Here is a 21,964-nt window from a genome sequence, read left to right on the forward strand (position 1 = left end):
CAAATTTGTCAGTGCTGTTATTTGTGTGCCTTCAGATGGGTGGGGAAAATGTGTCAACAAGCAATGCACTTTCTTTAGCTCTTCACTTATTTCCCTGTAAAGACCATTCAAATGAAAATGCTCACTCTGGGATGTTTGTTTATCCTGGGCTCTGACAGCATTTTCCCTGTGGCAGAAAACAAGAACTCAGAATGACAACAATGTTTTTGGACTTAAATGGTTGCATAAAGACTATGTCTAATCAAATCTAAACCCCCAGAGAGAGTATGCCCCTCAATTTTCATCACCATTCCTAGCACCTCCCCCACTTGGTACAGGCCCTAAAGTAGTTGATGAAAAAGGCAGAGTTCCTGTCCTCTGCTGTCACACTGTGATGAGCAGTTTCACCTGGCAGTGCAATGAAGAGGAACTGCAACAAGAAGTTGTGACGCAGACGCATCCTAACCCTTTGGACAGGTAATTATGAAAAGCCCAGCACTACTGTAAAGTTGCTGCCTTAATTCTGCTCCAAACTAGGTTCTGTTGGTGGCTAGGTTCTGTGTTGGCAGCAATGCAACGATGCCTTCATTTGGGAAGATCATACTTTATATAATGTCCAAAACCACCTCCCTCCCGACTCCAGTTCATGTATCTTCCAAACCACCAGTGAGGTAGGGCAGGAATATCCTCCCCCTTCTCGCGCAAGAGAACTAAAGTTCAATGAGGTTTGTTGACTTGCCAAGATCTCATCCCTTATTTGACTTTAGGACAGGGTCTAAGAAACCCGAGTTTACCAACTGTCTGTCCTTTGCACTCTCTCACCAGGTCTTCAATTCAAAGATCCTTCCAAAACCCCCTGTAATAACATTACGGGCAACCCTTGAATAGACCCTTTCCTTTGAGTCTTAATTCTCATTTATGGTGAAATAATTCTTCCTCTGAAGGTTCTCCACATTCTCCAAGCTGACAGCATCAATTTCGCAGGGGATCGGGAGCAAACCCCACGGCGTGGTGTGGCCACGCTCAGGTGGGTGGGGGTGAGAGCCGCAGGGCCCCGCTCCCCGCTGCACTCTCTGCAGGTGGGCTCCACCTGGGGCGCTCAGACCAACTACACGCCGCGCTTTCCCACTCTAACGAAGCTCAGTTAAGTAGCAGAATGTTTGTTTCTCTTGCCACCAGAGATCCATGGGTTTGGGCGTGCTAGGGAAGCGGTCAACCGCCGTCCGTTTGGGCGCATCTGCAGAACCGAGAAAAGCCACCGCGCTCGGAACACAGCGCCTGGGGCCACCAGGGCGCAGGCTTCGTACTCACTGAGAATCGCCCCGCGTAAAAGTGCCCTGAGGTCCCGCCCCTGCGCCCTTCCCGGCCCAAGCCGAGCACAAGGTCGCTCTCGCTTTGCAAAATCAACGCTATAAAAGCCGCCACCCTGCCGAGGAGCCCCTGTCTATAGTCTCCAAGCGGTTCCCGACACTGCCCTGACCTACCTTGAGATCCCGGGATCTCTGCTCTGCACAAGCCTCTCTGGGACCCCTTCCACCATCCCTCCTCTCCCTCGGCGCTCCTTCCCCTCCTCCCAGCCCGCTCCCGGCCCCGCTCCGCCTCACCCCCGCAATGGGAAGCCGCGCGAGTGGGCGCAGCGCGTCTGATCTCGGTTGTCGCGGCCCCCAGCAGCTTTCAGTGGTCACTGCGCTCCCCAGGCAGCCGGGAGAAGGAGGGGGAAGCGACGCCTGGTCGCCGCCACGCCCCCTGCAGTCCCCACCTCCCACACCCGCCGCTGCTGCACTCGGAGAAGCTCCCCAGGGAAGAAAAGCGCCGCTCCCTGGCCGGCTGTTCGCACCGAGATGGAAGGCACTTGGGTTCCCTGGGCACCCTGCAGCCGTGCCTCCTGCTCCCGGCGACCCGAGCGGGGGACAGCCAGGACCCCCCGTGCGCCCCTCTGGGCGCCGCTGTCCTCCCCGCGGGCCCAGACCGAGCAGCGCTTTCAGGGGTCGCAAGGAGATAAACACAGACTTGGCAGAAATCAGAAATGAGTTCCCGACCCCAAACGCCCCAAGCAGCGGTATTTAGCATTCAGTACAACTGCCTGAAATGCAGAGTGAGTGAGTAATCTGGGTGAATCTGCCCTGAAATCGACCTGCAATTTACCCGCGGCTTGAACTGCCCGCTTCAGACCTGGCGCCCCAGCTGGCTGCTCCACGCGGAGTCCGACTTAGCCGTCTTCACCGTCAGTAATTTGTTCAACCTGCTCGTCACCTTGTCCTCTGGCGGCAGGGTTTGCAATCCAACCACAGGTGTGCCGCGGACAGCCCCGATGTCTGAGACCGTGGTGGTGCTGGGAGGACCTGCTAACCAACACAGCAAGTTTTCACAATGGAAACCTACGCCCTGTTAGCAGGGCTGAGCGCACGACGCCCCTCCGCCCCTAGGGGGCTGCAGCGCCCTAATTGCTCTGGGGAAAGGGTCTCCAAGCTAGCTGCACCTAACAACGATTCAGCTGAGCCTTAGAAAAGTACCTTGGAGAAACCAAATCCCATCGCACTCTCCTTGGTTCCCTGACTTTGTCCTTTGTCATTTCCAGGTTGTGGAACAAAGGCACTGGCAATTTGGGCTTTATTTGCCAGGTATCTGTGGAACACCCTGGTCCCTGGCACATCCTGGCATGGAGTGGTTAAGGGGCGACACCCCATATCAGTCGCTATGAAATTATGAATCATGTGACAAAGTCCGGTGAATACTTGCTGCCAATCTCCTCGTTTCGCTTTGGGGGCAGCCTGTTGGAACCTAGACAGCTTGAACCTGAAGGAACTCTGGATATTTGGAATTCCAAATACAATATCCCAGGGATTCAGGTCAGCTGAAGTTCAGCCCACTGGGAAAGGCTTACCTTTAAGGAGTCAGAAAGAAAAGGGTGCTGCAATGCGCCAGGTACTTTCCCTAATTATTTTGAGCAATCCTATCAACATCCCTGAGAATAAATCATTGTTCCCATTTCACAGAGGGAAAAAAATGTGTCTTAGAGAGGTTGAGTAACTTGCCCAAGGTCACACAGTGGGCTTTGAAGGCAAGCGTGTCTAAGGCCAAACCCGATGTCCAATTCCCACCCCGCCAGCAGCAAGAGAGAAGAATAATAAAGGGACCAAGCAAGGGCCCGCTTCAGGAATATATAAAGGGAAAGAAGAGTCCAGGGGGAGCTGAAAGAATCTTAAAATGAACAAGTGTCATGCAAGTAAATCAGTGAGTGAAAAACAAACAAACAAACAAACAAACAAAAACTGCTAGGTGGCAGACTGGCCATAGTCCAAGCAAGAAAATAATTCTTTAGGGAGACTAGGAAATTTTGGACCAAGATGATGTCAGTTCCTTCCAAAGCCACTTTGAAACCGTTTTTACCCAAACTGCCATAAAGCTGGCCTGTGCACTGTCACATGGGCATCCTGCTAAATCTGAATATACACATTCAACATCTAGTCACAAAAAAGGGCCACATTCGGAAAGAGTATCTCTAGGACTAAGAAGGAGAGTTGAGGGACAGATTTTCCAAGTTAGGAATACTCACTGGAGTTCTGCTCTGTCCCCTCTGGGATCTGGAAGTAGAATTCCCCAAGCACTAGATGCTGAGGGGTAGGCTTTCCAAGACTGCACAACTGATTGGTTAATTCTGAGAAAGTCGCTGATAACTACAAACCGAGCACAGTGCAGGAAAAGCAGAGGCTGGTTTTGTTTTGTTTTTTTCCCATGGGGAAGGTGAACTTCCATTGCACAGTACCCTCCAAGACCTGGGGCTTGAAGGCCAGGAGAGTGCCAGGAGCAACTCACCGCTCAGCCAGGCTAGCCGGGCTCACGCCAGCACCCGTTGGTCACACACAAAGCTCCATTGTGGCCAGGACAGCCTCTAGAAGACTAAAAGCCTGGCAGCTGCCCACCAAAACCCAGCCAGACTTCACAAGGAGTGATTTGTGCTGTGAGCAGAGCTTTGACCCTGGTTTTGAACTCAGCTGACGGAGTCAGCAAAGGGGAAATCAGTCTCCGTACAAAACAGGAAGGAAATGAGATGAAATGAACTGTATAATGAGCTACCAAAAGGGGCCTGATGGCATCGTCACAACACAGAAGTTTGGGGAAGAGGGAGTGCGGATCCTGCTCAGGAGGGAGGCCAAGACACGCACCAGGAAGGGGACAGCCAAGGGAAGCTCAGGCAGCATCCGAATGCTGTGTCTGTCCCTCACCCACCAGCCATCTTTACCCTCCCATCAAAACAAACAAACAATCCCTTTCCCTTTGATCCTACTTGAAGAAACTACCTCCCACTTAAGCAACTCCTGCCTCTCTGCTTACCATAGACTAGAGCCACAATTAAAGATAAAAATCTAACTCTGTCCCAGGGGACTGATAGCCCTGTTGGCCCTTTTTAGGGAGGTAAGAGAAAAGTGGTCTCATTGATTCAGATTTTTCTACAAAGCATTAAGAACAAAACAAATGAATTTCTCAATAAATTATTAGCTGCAACAAAGTAAAAATGGATCCCTCAATATATTATCTTGCCAAAGTGGTTAAAAAATTATGCTTTACCAGTACAATGAATACCAGTGGATACTAATAGAAGTTGCATCTCCATAAAGTAGATGGATCCAACCAACAGCTTCTCTCCCATGGATTCATTTCACCAACCATTAAAGTCAGTCACCTGATTTAATGCTCTGATTTCATGCTTACCAAGCCAAATTCTACGAAAAAATTAATTTTTCTGTGCCAATTTGCCTACAAGACAAGAAGGCACTGACTGATCAACATGGGCATTCCCACATACTCCACTCCCTTAAAGTTATATTTTCATTGTAAATAGCAGTAAATTATCATTCTTGCATATATTAATCTCTAGTGAGTTTGGTCAGATTACATCATACCCTGTGGTAGGCAGAATAATGGTGTCCCAAAGATATACACATTTTAATTTCAGGAGACTATAATTATGTTACATGGCAAGGGGGAATTATGGTAGCCAATAGAATTGAGGTCACTAATCAGTTGGCTTCAATATGAGGAGATTGTCCACATGGGCCCAATGTAATCACAAGGGTCCTTATGGTAAAAGAGTAGGGCAGGGGAGTCAGGGTCAAAGTGATTTGATGTGACAAAGTATTGACCAACGATTGCTGGCTCTGAAGATGGAAGACAGCCATCCATATGCAAACAATGTGGGCAGTATGGAAAAGACAAGGAAACAGATTCTCCCCTGGAACCTCCAGGGGAAGCTGACACCTTGATTCTAGCCCAGTGAGAGCCATTTTAGACTTCTGGCCTCCAGAACTATATGATACTAAATTTGTATTGTTTTAACCCACCTAATTCATAGTAATTTGTTACAGCAGCAATAGGAAACTAATACAGACCCCAAGAGACTGAGTGATTTTGGTTGCTCTGATGAAAGGCAGTTTCTGGAGCTGCAAAGTAGTAGACCTGCCAAGTGGCTTCCTGGAGTCCCCCAGAAATATCTCAATTTCATTTTCCTCTCAAATCATCAAAGTCCTTTGAACATAATATAGGCTCTTAAAAACATCTGTTGAATAAGTGGATTTTGGCAAAATAGAAAGTCTGTGAGCCATGACTGGTGTATTTTTGATGGTCTGAAAACTTTGAGGATTAACCATTTCTCTCTCTGACTAGTTGTGGATGACTGCCTCCAATATCAATGTGATAGCTAATGTTATGTGTCAACTTTACTAGATCAGGGATGCCCAGATATCTGGTTAAGCATTATTTCTGGGTGTTTGTGGTTAATATCAGTGGCATTTGAAGTGGCAGATGTGGTAGATGGTCCTCCCAGTGCAGGTGAGCATCGCCCACTCCCTTGAGAGACTAACTAGAGCAAAAGACAGAGGAAGGAGGGGTTTACCCCTTCTTCCCCATCTCGCTGCTTGAGCCAGAACAACTCATCTCATCTTTGCTCTCCTCTGGTTCTCAGGCATTTAGCCTTGAACTGTGCTGTACCACCAGCTTTCCTGGGTCTCCAATGAGCAGACGGCAGATCGTGGGACTTCTCAGGTTTTATAATCACATGAGCCAATTTCCCATTAGGGGCCGAGAGCCAAGTTCCCCTTGGCCCTCTGAAGGTTCACTGAAAATTCAATGACAAGATACAGAATAATAGGAGAAAAGGCATACAAATTTATTTTAATGTGTATACATGGGAGCTTTCAGAATAAAGACCCAGAGATACAAGGGAAATTGTCCATTTTATGCTTAGGTACAACAAAGTATGGACAGGTTTGTAGAAATATGATTGGACAAAATGGTGTGATCCAATACTAATAGACTGAGTGCAGAAACCCAGCAAGGCCTGTCTGTCTAGATTCTTCTCAGCCCTGGGCAGCATCCTTCCCTCTAGGTGTGGGGCAGGACCCCTCTGGAATGGGGGTCTTATGACCTACAGTCAAACAAAGTAGATCAGATCATGTCTTTATGGCCAGTTTTTACACAGAATATTTTTAGGTTTTATGGTTGGCTTTTGGAAAAAAAGAGGTTTTGTCTGATTTCTATGACCCACCTTGGGGAAGAGGGATTCTAGTTTCTGTGGGTAGCCTCAGGAGAGTGGGACTGGAAGACAAAAGGGCAGGAGAAAGTCAGAGAAAACCTTTTGCTTCTGAGGCCCTCATTTTGGGGTACTTTTTTCTGAACCTCAATACAATCAAGAAATTGATAGTTAAATTACATGGACTTAACAGCAAAAGTATTGTAGACAGTAATACCCAGTTCCTTTTTCTACCTACAAGGAAACTATGCATTCAGTTTAAACATCAATGCCTAGTCTTGGTATATAGCAGTGACTTCCCTCATACAAGAGGAAGCTTCATTTCTATTCCCAGGCGTGTGGAAGCTCTTTAGTCTTGCTGGTGAAAGAGCTTGTGACATTCTGGTCAACACAGCTGGCACCCATATCATGCCCAACACTAAACACTAGGCCTGTTTGAAGCAGGAAGACAAGTGGAGCATATCAATGAATCATTACAGCATTCAGTCAGCTAAGACGGGCTCCCGAGAGGCCTGTTGTCATTCTCTGGTGTTGGAGTTGCTGTCACAGAGTCAAACCGAGTGTAAATGAAAAGGTCCCTTGAAAAATACCATCAGTTGGAAGTTGCTGGCTCAAAAGCCCTCCTGGGCAGAGACGTGCTTCATTGTATTGGGTTGTGAGCTCTTCGTAGCAAGAGCTGATGGTGCACTGACTAGCTACACTCACTGGACCCCTGTGGGCATGGACATTTTTTTTTAATGTTCATTGTTTCTAACTACTGCTGTATTTCTATGGCTTTAAAGCAGTCCTGTTTGTTAAAATGATGAAAAGCATATCAGTCAACAGAAATATGTGCAAAACATAAAGCACAAAGAAAGCCTGGTTGGTTTATGTTGAGCTTGGCGGGACTAAAGAATGCAGAAAGCTAGAGATGGGAGTCTGAAGCCACTTTAAGGAGGTGCAGCCTTATTCTAAGAGCAATGGGAACTACTGAAGGGCTGCAAATAGTAGGAAATAACCAGGTTGGGAGTCTATTGATATTTGCATTTTCCTTCCTTGGTGATCTAATAAATTTATTCCTTAAGGCAGTGCTTTCCAAACTTTAATGTGCATAGGAATTACCTGGAATCTTGATAAAGTGTAGATTCTCGTTTAGTAAATCTAAGGTGGGGCTCTGGCAGCTACAACAAGCATGCCAGGGCTGCTGAGGCATGGCCTGGTCTTTGAGTAGCGAAGTCCTACACAGGATCACTCATGAGCGTCCACCATTGGCTTTTCTAGAGCCTACAAGGTGAGGGAGCAGCTGGAAGGCATACGCAAAGGTCTTTTCCATCCTCAGATAGCTGCTCATTTTCCTAGGGTAACCTAATCCTTCAGGCAGAGAACATTGTGGCGATGTCATTAGTCGTTCATTCTGAGTGCTTTGCGTTACTCAGACTCTGCTCTTTCAGCTCAGAACTGTCTCATCTTGTTCTCCGTGTGCTCAATTACCAAATGGGCTTTGAAATTCCTTTTTCTTGCTGTCAGCAGTGGATTTGTTACCTCCCAACTGGAGGGGTTCCTTCGCTTGACAGGTATCAAGTCAATAGACACAGCCAAGTTGGTTATAGCAAGGGAGGTTTATCACTCGGCACAAGTAAGGAGCACACCGGAGATAGTTCTGAAAGCAGTGTGTCCCTCAACAAGGGGGTTGGCTAGTTTTGTAGTCAGAGGGTAACGAGGTGTGATCTGATAGGATCTTGCAATGGGGTGATGCCAGGGCTCGATCTGATTGGATCCTGGATCCTGCCATGCAGTGTCCACTTCTTTTATTTTTTTACTTCAGAATATTACGGGAGTACGAATGCTTTGGTTACATAAATTGCCTTTGAACCCCCAAAGTTAGAGCTACAAGTGAGCCCATCCCCCAGACAGTGTGCACCACACCCATTAGGTGTGAATTTACCCATCCCCTCCTCCCCCTCCTACCTGTCCCACACCCAATGAATGTTACTTCCAGACGGTGTCAACTTCTTAATTCAGTCCTAAATCCTCAGTCCAAACACTTAGGTTTCACCCGTGGTTGCACTTTTGGTTCATCTGGGCATGCTCAGGTTACATAACCTTCAGTCTGGGGGTCCATGGCAACTTAAAAACAACTCACAACTTTGTTTTGTAAACGTTGAGCCACATTGGTCTGATGTGGTTACAGATCTACTTTTCCATTTCTTGAGATTGACATCAAGCTAAGAACACCAGATCCTCCAAATGTGACCACTGGGCCTTAATTTGAATAGTTTAGTGATGTGAAGGGAAGTTGTAGATAAATAAATTAGAATCTTTTAAGCTGATGTTGCAGAGAGAGAAACATGGGACTCCTCTAACCTTTGTTTTGGTCAGTACAGCATGTATATATCTCCCCTGTTGTGCAAACTAAAATAAAATCTTAAGCCTCCCAGCTGACTAAATGGACCCCTCTTGGCCAAGGGGACCCCCACACACACAAAAAAACCCATAAAGCTGAGTTGCTGGCCATGAAGAAAAGAGAGGTCAGACATGCCCAGATGCCCCATGCCTTTTGGAGTTATACTTTGTAACAATAAGATATAATACAAAATCATTAGCAAGCCTAAGGCCATGTGCAACTAAGATTAAACTGCACCTGCAGGCCATCAATTTACTCAACAGATCTCTTGAGTGTTAGCACATGTCTGGTAGCTTGTCTCTAGTTAACAGACTTCCTTAACTTAAAACATTCCAAGCCTTTAGACAAAGCTTCATTTCTTTAACTAATTACAACTCAAAGAATCTTTAAGCTCACCTATAACCTGGAAACCTCCACTTTGAGATGTCCTGCCTTTTCTGGCCAAACCAATGTACACCTTCCATAGAGTGATTTATGATTTTATGTGTAATTTGATCTCCCTAAAATGTATAAAACCAAGCCGTAACCCAGCGATGGCGAGACCACTTGCTCAGTGCTTCTTGGGTGTGGCTCTCCCGGCCATGGTCACGCATATTTGGCTCAGAATAAACCTCTTTAAGTTATTTTACAGAGTTTGGGTTCTTTTCCCTTGACAAGAGTATCCTATAAATGAGATGATAAATGTAAAGTACTTAGCCCAGTGTCTAGCATTCAGGAAACATCTGAAGGAAATCAAAATATTTTACCCCAAAATATATTTGTGACGTATTTTGAGATGTCTGCTCAGGGAGCCAGCAAACTGAAGTGGCCCTGCAAAGCTGTGCTTTGTGGGGGAAATTTGCATCTGTAGGGAATCTGCATCGATGCATCCAGATTCTAGGAAATTTCCCTCGTCCCGATCGAGGAAAGATTAACTGAGAGTCCAACACCTTGAAAGGTCTGAAAGAAACATTTGCCATCTCTGTGAGGGCAGCTACCTGTGAGGTTTCATCTATATAACAAGACACCTTTGCTATCCAGGCCCCCTCTTGCCCCTCTGCCCTAAATAACCTATCTTGCTACCATAACTTGATTGACCACCATAACCAGTTTGGGGCCATGCCCTCAGCCCCCATTCTTTCTGTAACCTCATGATGGTATTTAAGCTTCTGCACCCCATTGAGGGGTTAGATAATCACTCTGTGATTCTCCCTATGTACACGTTAATGAATCTGTCTCCCTTTTCTCCAATTAATCTGCCTTTGCTTAGTTGATTTTTCAGCGAACTTTCAGAAGGCAAAGGGGACATTTTCCCTTTGCCCCTGCACGTCTAATAGATGGTAGCTAGTATTATCAAAATACACACTTTATAGAGATGTGAGAGTTAAGTAAAGCAACACATGTAAAGCACTTAAGATGGCACCTGACACGCGGTAGATGCTGAGCACACCATGATGGTAATGGTGGTGGTGACGGTGATGGTGATGACGAGAAGCAGAGGATAACAGGAGGAGAAGCAAGAGAAGGAGAAGAAGGAGAGAAAAGAGGAGGTAGGGGAGGAAGTGGTGGTTGATGGAAGAGGGATGTAGAGCTTGACTTAAACAAGGATAACTACCATGGTGTGCTGGCGAACGTTCAGTAACCGGCATTCAGCACACTGCTGGATAAAGCGCAGGATAAGATTAGTTCTGAGAGTCTCCAAGGCTGATTTTGGTGGTGAGAGCATGAATGTGAGTTGCGAGGAGGTACGTACAGCAGGAGCACACAAAGCTTTGAGATCCCTCCTTCACTCCTACCATCGCGATGGCAGTCATTCTCCCATGAATACTGAGTATCCTCAGCTGGGCGTGGTGGTGCACAACTGTAGTCCCAGCTACTGGGGAGGCTGAGGCAGGAGGATCACTTGAGCCCAGGGGTTCAAGATCTCAACTCCTAAAAAAAAACAAACCTGAGTATCCTGACCATCCTTATGCTTAAAATGATAAGTTTTATGTTCTATATCTTTTACCACAATAAAATATTTTCAGTTACAAAAATGACAATAATAAGAAAACTGGTGAGATCAAAATTAATTCTGTGGCTTAACAGTTAAACAAACAAAAAGGACTGAGCGCATCCTTACGATAACCTTGCTTAAGACAGAAACAAGAAGTCGAACCCCTGTAACTGGAAGCATTCCTCTTCAAGATCCTCTTCTTCTCCTTCAGTTTCTAACCGGTTTCCTCTTCTTCCCCTGTCCATCGTCTGAACAGCCACCGTAAGTGTGCAGGTCCTGAGAGTGGTGCTTCACCAAGGCTCTCTGGGGACCCCACTTGCAGTGGGTCATCTTTGCTGAGTTCACTCTAGTGTGGGCAGGTGGCAGTCCGTGGTCAGTTTCTCCTGGCAGAGTCCCCGATCACTACCGTGTGCTCATCAGCCTCTGGAAGTCAAAAGCTTCCCCAAGCACTTTCTTACCCGTTAGGAAACTGGAAATATCTCCCTTCATGTGCCCGTCACCTGCTTGCTCAGCAGTCAGACTTCTTCGCTTTATATTACAGTTAGTCATGAGAAGGTGCTTTTCGGGTTTCTAGTGACTGGGGAAGAAGCATGAGATTTGAATTCTGAAAATCTTAGATCAAATCTTGGCTCCATTTTGGACAATGCATTTAATTCAGATAAGCCTCCATCCCCTCTTCTGTCAATAGAATTACCTTTCTATGATAAGACTTTGGGGGTATTAAGGAGATCATTTATTTAAACATATTTCAACAACCAACAATAATGTTTTTGAGGGTCATTAAAGGTGATTGCACTCATAACTGTCCACCCACTTCACTGCATTTCTTTTCCCTCCCCTTGGATTCATTTACACCCAGAATCTACTTGCAAGCATCTCTCGAACTCCAAATATCACTTCTTACAGCGATTTACTCAACTCACGGTAGCTTGTGTTATGTGTGTATCTTCTACAGCACCCAACACAGAACCTACCACACAGTGAGAGCTCAGCAAACATTTGTGAAATTGTCAGGTCTTAGTCTGAAATGTTGGTTCTTAGGGCACTCATGGCCAAAGGATGACCAGACACACCAAAGTAAGATAAGAATGAAAACGAGGTTTATTGAGGAGACAATGATAGGATTATAAGGCAAGAGCAAGGTACAGGTTTATAGAGCATGATACATATGCCACAGATGATGACCGGACCCATTGTCGCAGCGAAGGGAGAACAAAAGGAAGGGCCAAAAAAAGGACCTGGTTATGGGCTGGGTCTTGTTTTATAGTGACCAGATTGGGACCTCCCTTGTGGTTCAGAGGTCACCATCGAACAACTTTGATTAGACAACTGGAAGTTGCATGACCTGAATCTTACTACATATGCAGGGTGTTCTAGGTCACTTCTGGACTCTGTGGTACCCATGCTGCTTGGCCCGTGGGCTAGAGAGTCCTCTGCATTCTTTTGCAGCACAGATGCAGATTCATAGGTTATTTCCTCCTACCCCAGCTATGGCAGTCACTCAGGAGAGGACTAAGGTGGAGCATGACCAAGACAGGGTTCTGGGTCTAGGGGTCCACCCTTGTCCTTCTTCCCAGGTGGGGCAATTGCACCAAGACAACAGCACCCACTGTCGTCCCTGGGAGACCTGGAATCCCTCACTATCTACCTAACAAAATTAAATGGAGTTTTATCAGAATACACAGTTCTTACTACAAAAGTACTGGAGTAAATGACTTTTTCTTCTAAAAGAAGTTCAACCCCAGTCACTTCTCTCATTGCAAACCTCATCCTCCCCCAAAGTACATCAAGCCAGAAAAAGCACCTGGAACAGAATGTGATGTCCCCTTGATAAAAGGACAAGGCACAATACTCCCTTCTCTTCAGCATGCCTCCCCTGCCCTGTTAGCTTAATTAAGTAAGACAGTGACCAGGGAGGGACCATAATCAAAGTGAGGTACTGTGTGTTTCTGTCCAGCTCTGGCTTGCCTCTAACTCTCCTTAAGATATAATGAGATGTTCTTCCCCAAAAGTCCATGGCCTTATTCTTCAGGGGTATTCAGTTCACTACCAAGAGGAATTGCATCGCATTATACAAATTAAACATCTTTTCTGCACCTCTATCAACCCAGACACATATTTACATCCACTATTGCTATTCTGATGAGAAAAGGCTCCTGTCACTTCTCCTTTGGTTCAAATTACAACTGCAGACTCCTCACAGTCATGTCCTGAATCTCGAAGTCTCCAAGGCAGCTATAGTAGGTCATTGGATAACTCTTTCATTAAAAGAAAGAAATAAAGGAAGAAAAGGGGGAAACAGAAGAAGAAAAAGCTTATTCTGGAGTCCAAGAGAGGCTCACATTCCCTTTATATTAATATGTAGTGGTAATGTTTTCAGAACCAAAAATCAAGATGTAGTATGATAAATGACATTTCTGATTTTTAATATAATTGGTAAGTTATAAAAATTATTTTACATTTACTTTAAAACATTTATTAATTAGCCTTTGTTGGAAAGAAAACAAGTTAACGAAATCACATTTACCTGGAAAATCCAAGATTACCTTGCCTGTGTGGATTGGTCGTAGTGCCAATGGGCATTACTCTAAAATCAGCACAATTTCCCCTAATCAGTTTATATTCCTATGACTCTATTTTATGTTTTCTTATGAAATCAAAATGGCTTCAAATTTACTCAAACACATTTCAAGAACCAACAATAATTGTGATGCAACCAAAACCCTTTCTTTGCATTTCTCAAGGATCATTAAAGATTATCAAACCTTACATAATCCTCCACCCAACTTTATGGCATTTCTTTGCCCCTCCCTTCAATTTCTTTACACCCAGAATGTACTTCCAAGCATTGTCCCATCTCAAATTCCACCTAAACTCTTTTTCAAACATGGCCCAAACAAGTTTGGTTTCTCTCTCTTATTATGTAGATTGACTTTTCAGATCCTTTCCCAGCAAGCAAGACCCCCTTATATTTCAGGAGTGACAAAGCCGCAGGAACTAAACAGCCAACTACAGGATTTGCTTCACTGAGTGCACATAGTGGGAAAGGCTGGAATCCTTACATACTGATAATTTCTTTGTACATCAAATATTCTTTTATACAATGTAACTTTTCACCTCTGCATAACTTTTCTTAAGATGTTATGCACGGCTTTGTAATTTAGTTACCAGTGTATCCAACTTAGGGCATCTCTTCCTTCTGTTAACTTAAAAATCACACTATTTATAAATTTGGAAAGGAGAGCTTTATTTCTTATAAAGGGTTACAGCCTGCAAAGTGGCCATTCTGACAGGCTGGGAAGCAAAGCCTGTAGCAGAGCCCAGAAACAGGCACTTCAAGGTAGGGAGGGGTAGGACAGGAATTTATACTGGGTGGGTTAGCCAAGTATATATATATTCAACAGGTTATAGAGAGGAGCTATGAATATTCATGAAGGTGGTCCTAACACATGCACAAGTGAACGTATATATTATATATGACCCATGTTTACTTAGGGGTGGAGACTTGACATTTAAATGTATTACAATTAGGCCCTATATGTCAAAGGTGAAGTCGAGACACGAAGGCACGCAAGTGCATAGCCCCTGTGAACTACCCAGAGACAGTCCATGGTCAGTGGTCTTCTTATCAGGAGAAAGTTACTGAAATCAGTCTCTCGTCGAATCAAAGCTGTATTTAAGGCTTATGGGAACAGGGGAGTTAGTCAGTGTCTGGTGGTGGATAAGCTGTAATTATTTCAATATTGCTTATCTTGAGGCCAGTGCTTGTTTAGCTGCTTTCTCTTATGCTAGAGAAAAAGAAAAAAGAAAAACCTCATGGCAGTCAGAACATGGTTTATTCTTTAAGTATAGGGTGTGTTACTTAACCCTGGCATGGCCTTAGGTTTTGTTTATAGTTTGGTATCCTATTACAATAAAGAGTCAGTTCTGTCTGGCCATCTCTGTTTTAACATTAATGCTGTGAGTTGTTGTGTATACAAAAAAGAGGGGGTGTAATGAGGCATGTCCAACCTCTCAACTCATTGATGGGCAGTAACTCAGTTTTTAAGGTTTCTCTGGGGTCTCCATGGCCAAAGGGGGATTCTTTCAGTTGTTTGGGGGGGAGGGATTAGAGTTTTATTTTTAGTTAGTTTACACTTCCAACCTCAGAAAGGCAGTATAACTCACTAATTCATGTCAAAAGTTTTCATAGACAAATAGTCCAACGGAGCAAAAGAGAAAATCCAAAAACAGACACACAGATATATGGCCATTGATTTGCAACAAAGGTGTCACAGAAATTCAGTGGGAGAAAGTATGGCCTTTCAAACAAATGGTACTTGAGCATCTTAATATCCATGTGGAAAAAAAACTAAACATTGACCTTTACCTCACACCATACTCAAAAATTAATTTGAGGTAGATCACAGACCTAAATGTGAAAGGTAAAACAATAAAACTTTTTAAAAGAGTACAGAGGAGAATACCTTCATGATTTGGAGGTGAACAAAGATAACTTAAACAGGACACAAGAAGCACTAACCATAAAAGAAAAGCTTGGTATTCGAAATAGGTATAGTCAACAATACCTACAGTTTAGCTCAATCTTTTATATTACCTAGGGCTTATAGAGATTCACAATGCATCATGATTGACTACACAGATGTATCCTAATTCCCCGTCTATACCTGTACATATGAAAAAACTCTTAATTTTACATTGAATTTTGTGGATGCATTTTGGTTATAAAACATCAGACATTTTCTGAACTAAAGATTTATGAGAAAGAACAAAAAGGAGAAGTCAGCTGTGGTTTTAGAATTCCCAAAAAGACAAGAAGATATAAATAAAGCTGATCTTTAGTGCACAGCACTCCTAAGTTGTCAGCGTTATTTTGGGTCATGTGGCCCCCCCAGATACAGGAGAGATGATCTTGTCCTTCTCAAAAGATTTTCAGGCCGGGCGCGGTGGCTCACGCCTGTAATCCTAGCACTCTGGGAGGCCGAGGCGGGCGGATTGCTCAAGGTCAGGAGTTCAAAACCAGCCTGAGCGAGACCCCGTCTCTACCATAAAAATAGAAAGAAATTAATTGGCCAACTAATATATATAATATAAAAATCAGCCGGGCATGGTGGCGCATGCCTGTAGTCCCAGCTACTCGGGAGGCTGAGGCAGCAGGATCGCTTGAGCCCAGGAGTTGGAGGTTGCTGTGAGCTAGGCTGACGCCACGGCACTCAATCTAGCCTAGGCAAGAAAGCGAGACTTTGTCTCAAAAAAAAAAAAATAAAATAAAATAAATAAATAAATAAAAAAAAAAAAAGAGATTTTCAGCAGGCAGTTCACCATTATACTTAAGGATGAACTCAATGACATCAAAGGTTGGTGGTTCCAGGGTAATCTTTAGATAAGATGCAAAACCATCATTTGTGCAATTATACACTGGATCATTCTATCAGAAAAGAGGATGAATAGGTAGATAATTTCTGGAAGCCCTGTGACACCATGATTCTTATTTGATTTATGTAATTGCTGTTTTCTAGCTAAAGTTCATGTGACACATTTGATTCATTTCACCAACTTCTCTTCTTCATACTTCCTTATCCATTTTGATTTCTTCTATAAATCCTTATCTTCCTCTTATTGTTGTTGATTTCCTCTTTAAATCTTTTAGAAGTTAATAATGAGAACAAACTGAAACAGGATTGGGTCTCTTCCCCAGCCAGCAGCCTTTTCTTGGTTTAGTTTCCCAAGATGCGAGGTGATTAGTGCAGTAGAGCTAAGCAGTTAGTTCCACCAGTGGTCAGTGGAACCAGAAACTCTCTCTTAGCCACTTACTTACCAGCTACATGCCTTGGGCAAGATACTTCTCTCTGAGCCTTGGTTCTCTTCTGAGTAAAGTGGACGTAATACTCATAACATCTAGTACATAGGATGGTAGTGAGAAATAAATGAAATGCTAGATGTCTAAATCTCAGTACAGGCCTTGGGGTGGAGAACATGCTGATTGTGGGTGTGGTGAGCATAGCTCCCTTGTGCAACTGAGCTCCAGCCTACCTTTGACCTATACTCACGTTGCTTAAGGATCAACCCTCAAGGGCTTCATGTTCAATCACACTCTTGTTAACTTCCAGCATCTAAGCTCCCAGCACTCCAAACACTAATGTACATCATCATATCATTATGGCAACTAAGGAAAAACAGTTTGAACCTAAGGAGGTACATATTTGAAGATATGAAATTTTCTTTATTTCTGCCTCTTGCTGATTATCATAAATGAAAAAGTAACTTACCAAACATTCTCTATCTGGTAGTGGCATGTATCTCTCAGAGATATGCTAAGCACGAATGGGGACTAATTTTTGCACTGTGTCAAGGACACAAAGCAATAGATAGTATAAAGCATATATGTTTATTTGATGTTGGGCAAGATATTTAAGGTCTCTAAGCTCCAGTTTGCTTATTCGTAAAGTGTGGATGGTAAGAATATCTACTTTAATAGAGTGATTATGAAGATTAAAATAGATAATATGAATATGTAGTATAACCAGTTATAAACATTCAAAATATACTATCCATTAATAATGCTGATAATTTCACTTAATTTCTCTGATTTGAAAAGAGAATAATAAAACCTATTGTATAGGTTTTTATGAGGATTAGGTGAGATAATATTTAAACTATATGTGGTACAGGTTCAGATATATTGTAAAAGCTTAATAAATTTTGGATTTTTAAAAAAAGATTTCTGGTAGTTGCTTGCTTCACTAGCCATACACATGCGCACACACACACACATACACACACACACAGACACACACAGACACACAAACACATCTGTGCAATTTCCCCCGGTCAGCATTGATACCAGTGGATAAGGAAGAAAAACTATACATTGTTTCATGAACCTCTGTAGTGTTTGAGGTTTTATAAAAGATGCAAGTCCATTTATATAGACTAGTGCCATCACACTTGTTGTGCAGATTAAAATGAGTATTCTCTTTAATATATCCTTTCTTCAAATGAAAATTCTGCTTGGGGGAAAAAAGGAGGCAATTGCTATTTATGCTGTGTCTGTTGATTATTTTTGCTACTCCAAATGGAGTAAACTACATAATCTGTTTGAACCACAAAAATTCTTACTTATAGTGTTAGAGTTGTTCTCTTCTCCTCCAGTGACTGCCATGAAAAGCCTGTTCCTTGCCATCTGAAAAAAGCCTTGCCATTCTCATAAAGCCCAGCTGGTCTTTGTCCTAACCCATCAGATCTTAGCTCATTTCCCTTTCAGTGAATCAGATAACATCATCCCATTGTACTGACTTTCATTCTTAGCTTTATGAGTAGCTTGGCAATGTGGGAATGTCTCCCAATAAATGTCTTTTTTTTTTTTTTAGACAAAGAAGCATTTGTGAGAGCAGCTAAATATAGTAATTGCTCAATACTTTTTTCTCGCTTCCACATACTTTAGCTGAGGAATTATACAATGGAGGTCTCTAACCTCGGTTTGCTCATCTGTAAAATGCACATAAGAGTATCCACTTCAATAGGATGATTATGAACATTAAAATAGATAATATAAATATTTAGTATAGTGCTATTTTTGCTCTAAACAAACTAATTGTCTTTTCAAGATATCTAAATACTACTAATAAGAAAGTCTTTCTAGGCTCGGCATGGTGGTTCTCACCTGTAACCTTGGCACTCTGGGAGGCCGAGGTGGGAAGGTCACTTGAGGCCAGGAATCTCAGACCAGCCTGAGCAAGAGCCAGACCCTGTATTTACAAAAAAATAGAAAAATTAGCCAGGCATCATGGCATGCACCTGTAGTCCCAGCTACTAGGGAGGCTGAGGCAGGACGATCGCTTGAGCCCAGGAGTTTGAGGTTGCTGTGAGCTAGGCTGATGCCTCGGCACTCTAGCTGGGATGACAGGGTGAGACTCTGTCTCCTAAAAAAAGAAACAATGTCTTCTTATTCGCCCATATAGTACCATGTATTTATCCACGGAATCACCATTTCCAGGACAGATTTTATAGGTGAGGCCAATGTGATTGACCCACCAAAGGAAAGGGGCTTGGAGCTGCTTTTCCAGCACTCGTCAGTGGCTTTTATCTTAGAGACAGCTCTGCAGATTTGGAGTACCATGTAGCCAAGGAACCAAAGTAAATAGTTTGCAAAGTGATCAAATTTATCTTCCTGGCCTTATCAACATCTACTTTAATCACTTTTGCTAAATGTTCCAGAAAATAGATTAGACATTTTGGCAGTGACAACAATTCCTAAAAATGCTCAAAGTGTTCTTTTTTCTGATTGTAAATAAAATATATTCATTAAAGGATAGTTGGAATGGAAAATATTCTAAGTTTCTAAATCATACATAATCCTAAAACTTACAATTGCTATTAATATTGTCTTTCAACTTTTTTGCATATATGTACATACTGTTTATGTTATATGCATACACATTTTAGATAATAGGAAGTCATCTTATATATCCAATATCCAGTTTTTACTTTAGTTATTGATTTATTTTTAGAGGACACTGAGGTGGGAGGATCCTGAGCTCAAGTGATCCTCCCACCTCAGTCTCCTCAGTAGCTGGAACTACAGGCATGATCCACTGCACTTGGCTCCAATATCCAGCTTTTAAAAACAACACTGTAGCATCAGCATTTTTACAATCATTAAATATTTTTCACAAAACCTGATTTTTAATCTGTGATAGTCCATCCTATGACCCATCCACAACTTATTTAGCCAACACTCACTGCTTTAGATGATAAAATTTTCATTCCACCACATGTACTACTTCCCAGGGGTACAATTCACTCTTTTTCTACAAAAGGTTGGGTCAAGCTCTATTTATATAATGAGAGACCAAGGGATTCTTTAATGGTTTAGATGCCAGAATTGGTAGATATACGAGAAATGACAGCAAATAACATTGAGTCTCCACTTCTATCACAACCTCTGACCTTTGGCTTGAGGGGGATGACAGGGTATCTGATGCGTTTGCCTACGGTGATAAATACTTTCTAAGTTTTTACCTTGATTCCCATATTTAGTTTTTCCCAGACTATCCTACAGAGGTAACAGAGTTATTTGTTCATTCAGTAAACTAAGCTCCATGTGTTACTACTCCACTTGGTCACTCTGAGTTATAGACAAATGAATTCTAACTTGAGATGAGATCTGTATTTAACAGTTGAATAAACGGGATATTGAAAGCAATTTAAGTGTAAACTCTTCATGTAAATCCAAACATACCTAGCTCTTCCTTTTATCTTTAAAACTGAAGTAACAATTGATTTTCTACCATCAAAGATGTCTTCCTGGCATTATGCACATTTGCCCTGAGCCACCCACACTCACCAGCCTATCCTGGCCCTCACCCCCACCAGCTTTGAGTTCTGCCTGGCTTTCTGGGGATGGGTTTACGAGGGCCCTTCACCTCACTGCTAGTGTCAGGATCCATGTTATTAATGGAGCAATTGTGCCATGGTTTGAATGTGTGTGTCCCTCCAAAATTCATGTGGAAACTTATTACCCAATGCAATAGTATTAAGAGGTGGGGCCTTTGGGAGGTGATCAGGTCATGAGGGCTGTGTCCTCATGAATGGGATTAGTGCTCTTCCAAAAGGGCTCAAGGGAACCTGTGTGGCCCTTCCACTCCTTCCTCTATGTGTGGACAGAGCAACAAGGCACCATCTTTGAAGCAGAGAATGAGCCTTCCCCAGATACTGAATCTGCTGGTACCTTGATCTTGGACTTCCCAGCCTCCACAACTGTGAGCGACAATTTATTATTGTTTATAAATTACCAAGTCTAGGGTATTTTTGTTATAGCAGCAGGAATGGATTAAGACAGGTTAAGAATGAAAATGACTAACTGTGAAATACTGGTAAGTACAACCATCTTGGCATCCTTATGCAAAGCACCTGGCCCCACTACATTCTAGTGGGGTGGGGTTGTAGATGGACTAGATTTCAATAAAGGCTAATGGGAATGGAGTTGGACTATTTGAGAAGGTTGAGAAGGTTTGGGCAGGAAGGGACAAGGAAGGACATCTAATCACCTAACTTCATGCTAGGATTTTCTTTTTTTTTTAACACAATAACAGTCAAAGGGAGGACAGAAAAGAACACACTTCACAGCCTCACTTGGGGTGCATTCCTGAGTTGTACGGGTAAAATTAGCTCCAGAAGTGAACTCTTCTGCACTGATTCTTTGAAGAGTATTTTTACACTGGATTCTGTTGTGTGTGGCTTTCCAAAAGCCATGGGACCCTGCCTCTAGGTGGCTTCCCCAGACAACCTCCAGCTGCTTTTTGTAGCCACCCAACTCCCTAAGCATGGGGCCACTCCAAGGGCCCTTTCTTCAGAAAGGAGAGGCCCTGGCACAGAGTTGGCCTTGCCATCAGCTCCAAAAGAAGATGTAACTCCATTGTACCTGTTTTATATAACCTATTACGACATTGTAAATAGTATTAATAAATTGCTTGTCTGTTTGTTTTATCCTCCTTTCTAGGTTAAGTTCACTTTCTGGCAGAGTTAACTTCAGAAACATCTACCAGTGCGCTTGTGCGGCCCCATGCACCAGCAGTGTATTGGCACTGGAGTTACCAAGATCGATAAGGCTAGATTCCTTCTCGGAAGGAGTTTTGATCTAGTAGAGTGGCTCTCAAACTTGGCTGCAAATTAGAATCACCTGGAGAGATTCTGATTTGATTGGCCTGGGACTGGTCAAGAATATAAGGGATTTTAATTTGCTGGGTCATTTGATTGTGCGGCAAGTTGAAGTTTTTTTCTTCTGGAAAGAAGAAAAAATGAAACCATATTGTTTCATTATAATATGATGGCTTATAAGTAAGTAGTCAGCGCTATGAAGGCCCAAATGAGAAGCACCCTCCCAGGGAATCTCAAACCTGCACATTGCAATCACTTGTGGGACTTTTCAAAATAACTGACTCAGACTCTCAGCTCTGTAGGGCACTAGGCATTTTTGAAAAATGCTCAGAGATGGTTGAAAACCTTGAGACCCATCTAGAAAGTTAAAATGAGAGAAAGCTTTCTAAAAGGGGTAACTGAGAGCTGAGTGGAGGCCTGGGCAGTACATGTGAGTAAT

General features: G+C 43.2%; 1 protein-coding gene across 2 annotated transcripts in view; it reads right to left on the reverse strand.

Moving 5' to 3' along the window:
- The window catches only part of RUBCNL (rubicon like autophagy enhancer), a 36,685-nt gene extending 35,023 nt beyond the window's left edge, over nt 1-1,662 (reverse strand). For both annotated transcript variants that reach the window (XM_012782692.3, XM_076009431.1), the window contains exon 1: nt 1,584-1,662. The gene's annotated coding sequence lies outside the window, so the exon portion shown is untranslated. The remainder of the gene's footprint in view (nt 1-1,583) is intronic.
- Between the last annotated feature and the right edge of the window lie 20,302 nt (nt 1,663-21,964).

This window comes from Microcebus murinus, chromosome 13 (genome assembly GCF_040939455.1).
Source record: "Microcebus murinus isolate Inina chromosome 13, M.murinus_Inina_mat1.0, whole genome shotgun sequence".
NCBI classification, from domain to species: Eukaryota; Metazoa; Chordata; class Mammalia; order Primates; family Cheirogaleidae; genus Microcebus; species Microcebus murinus.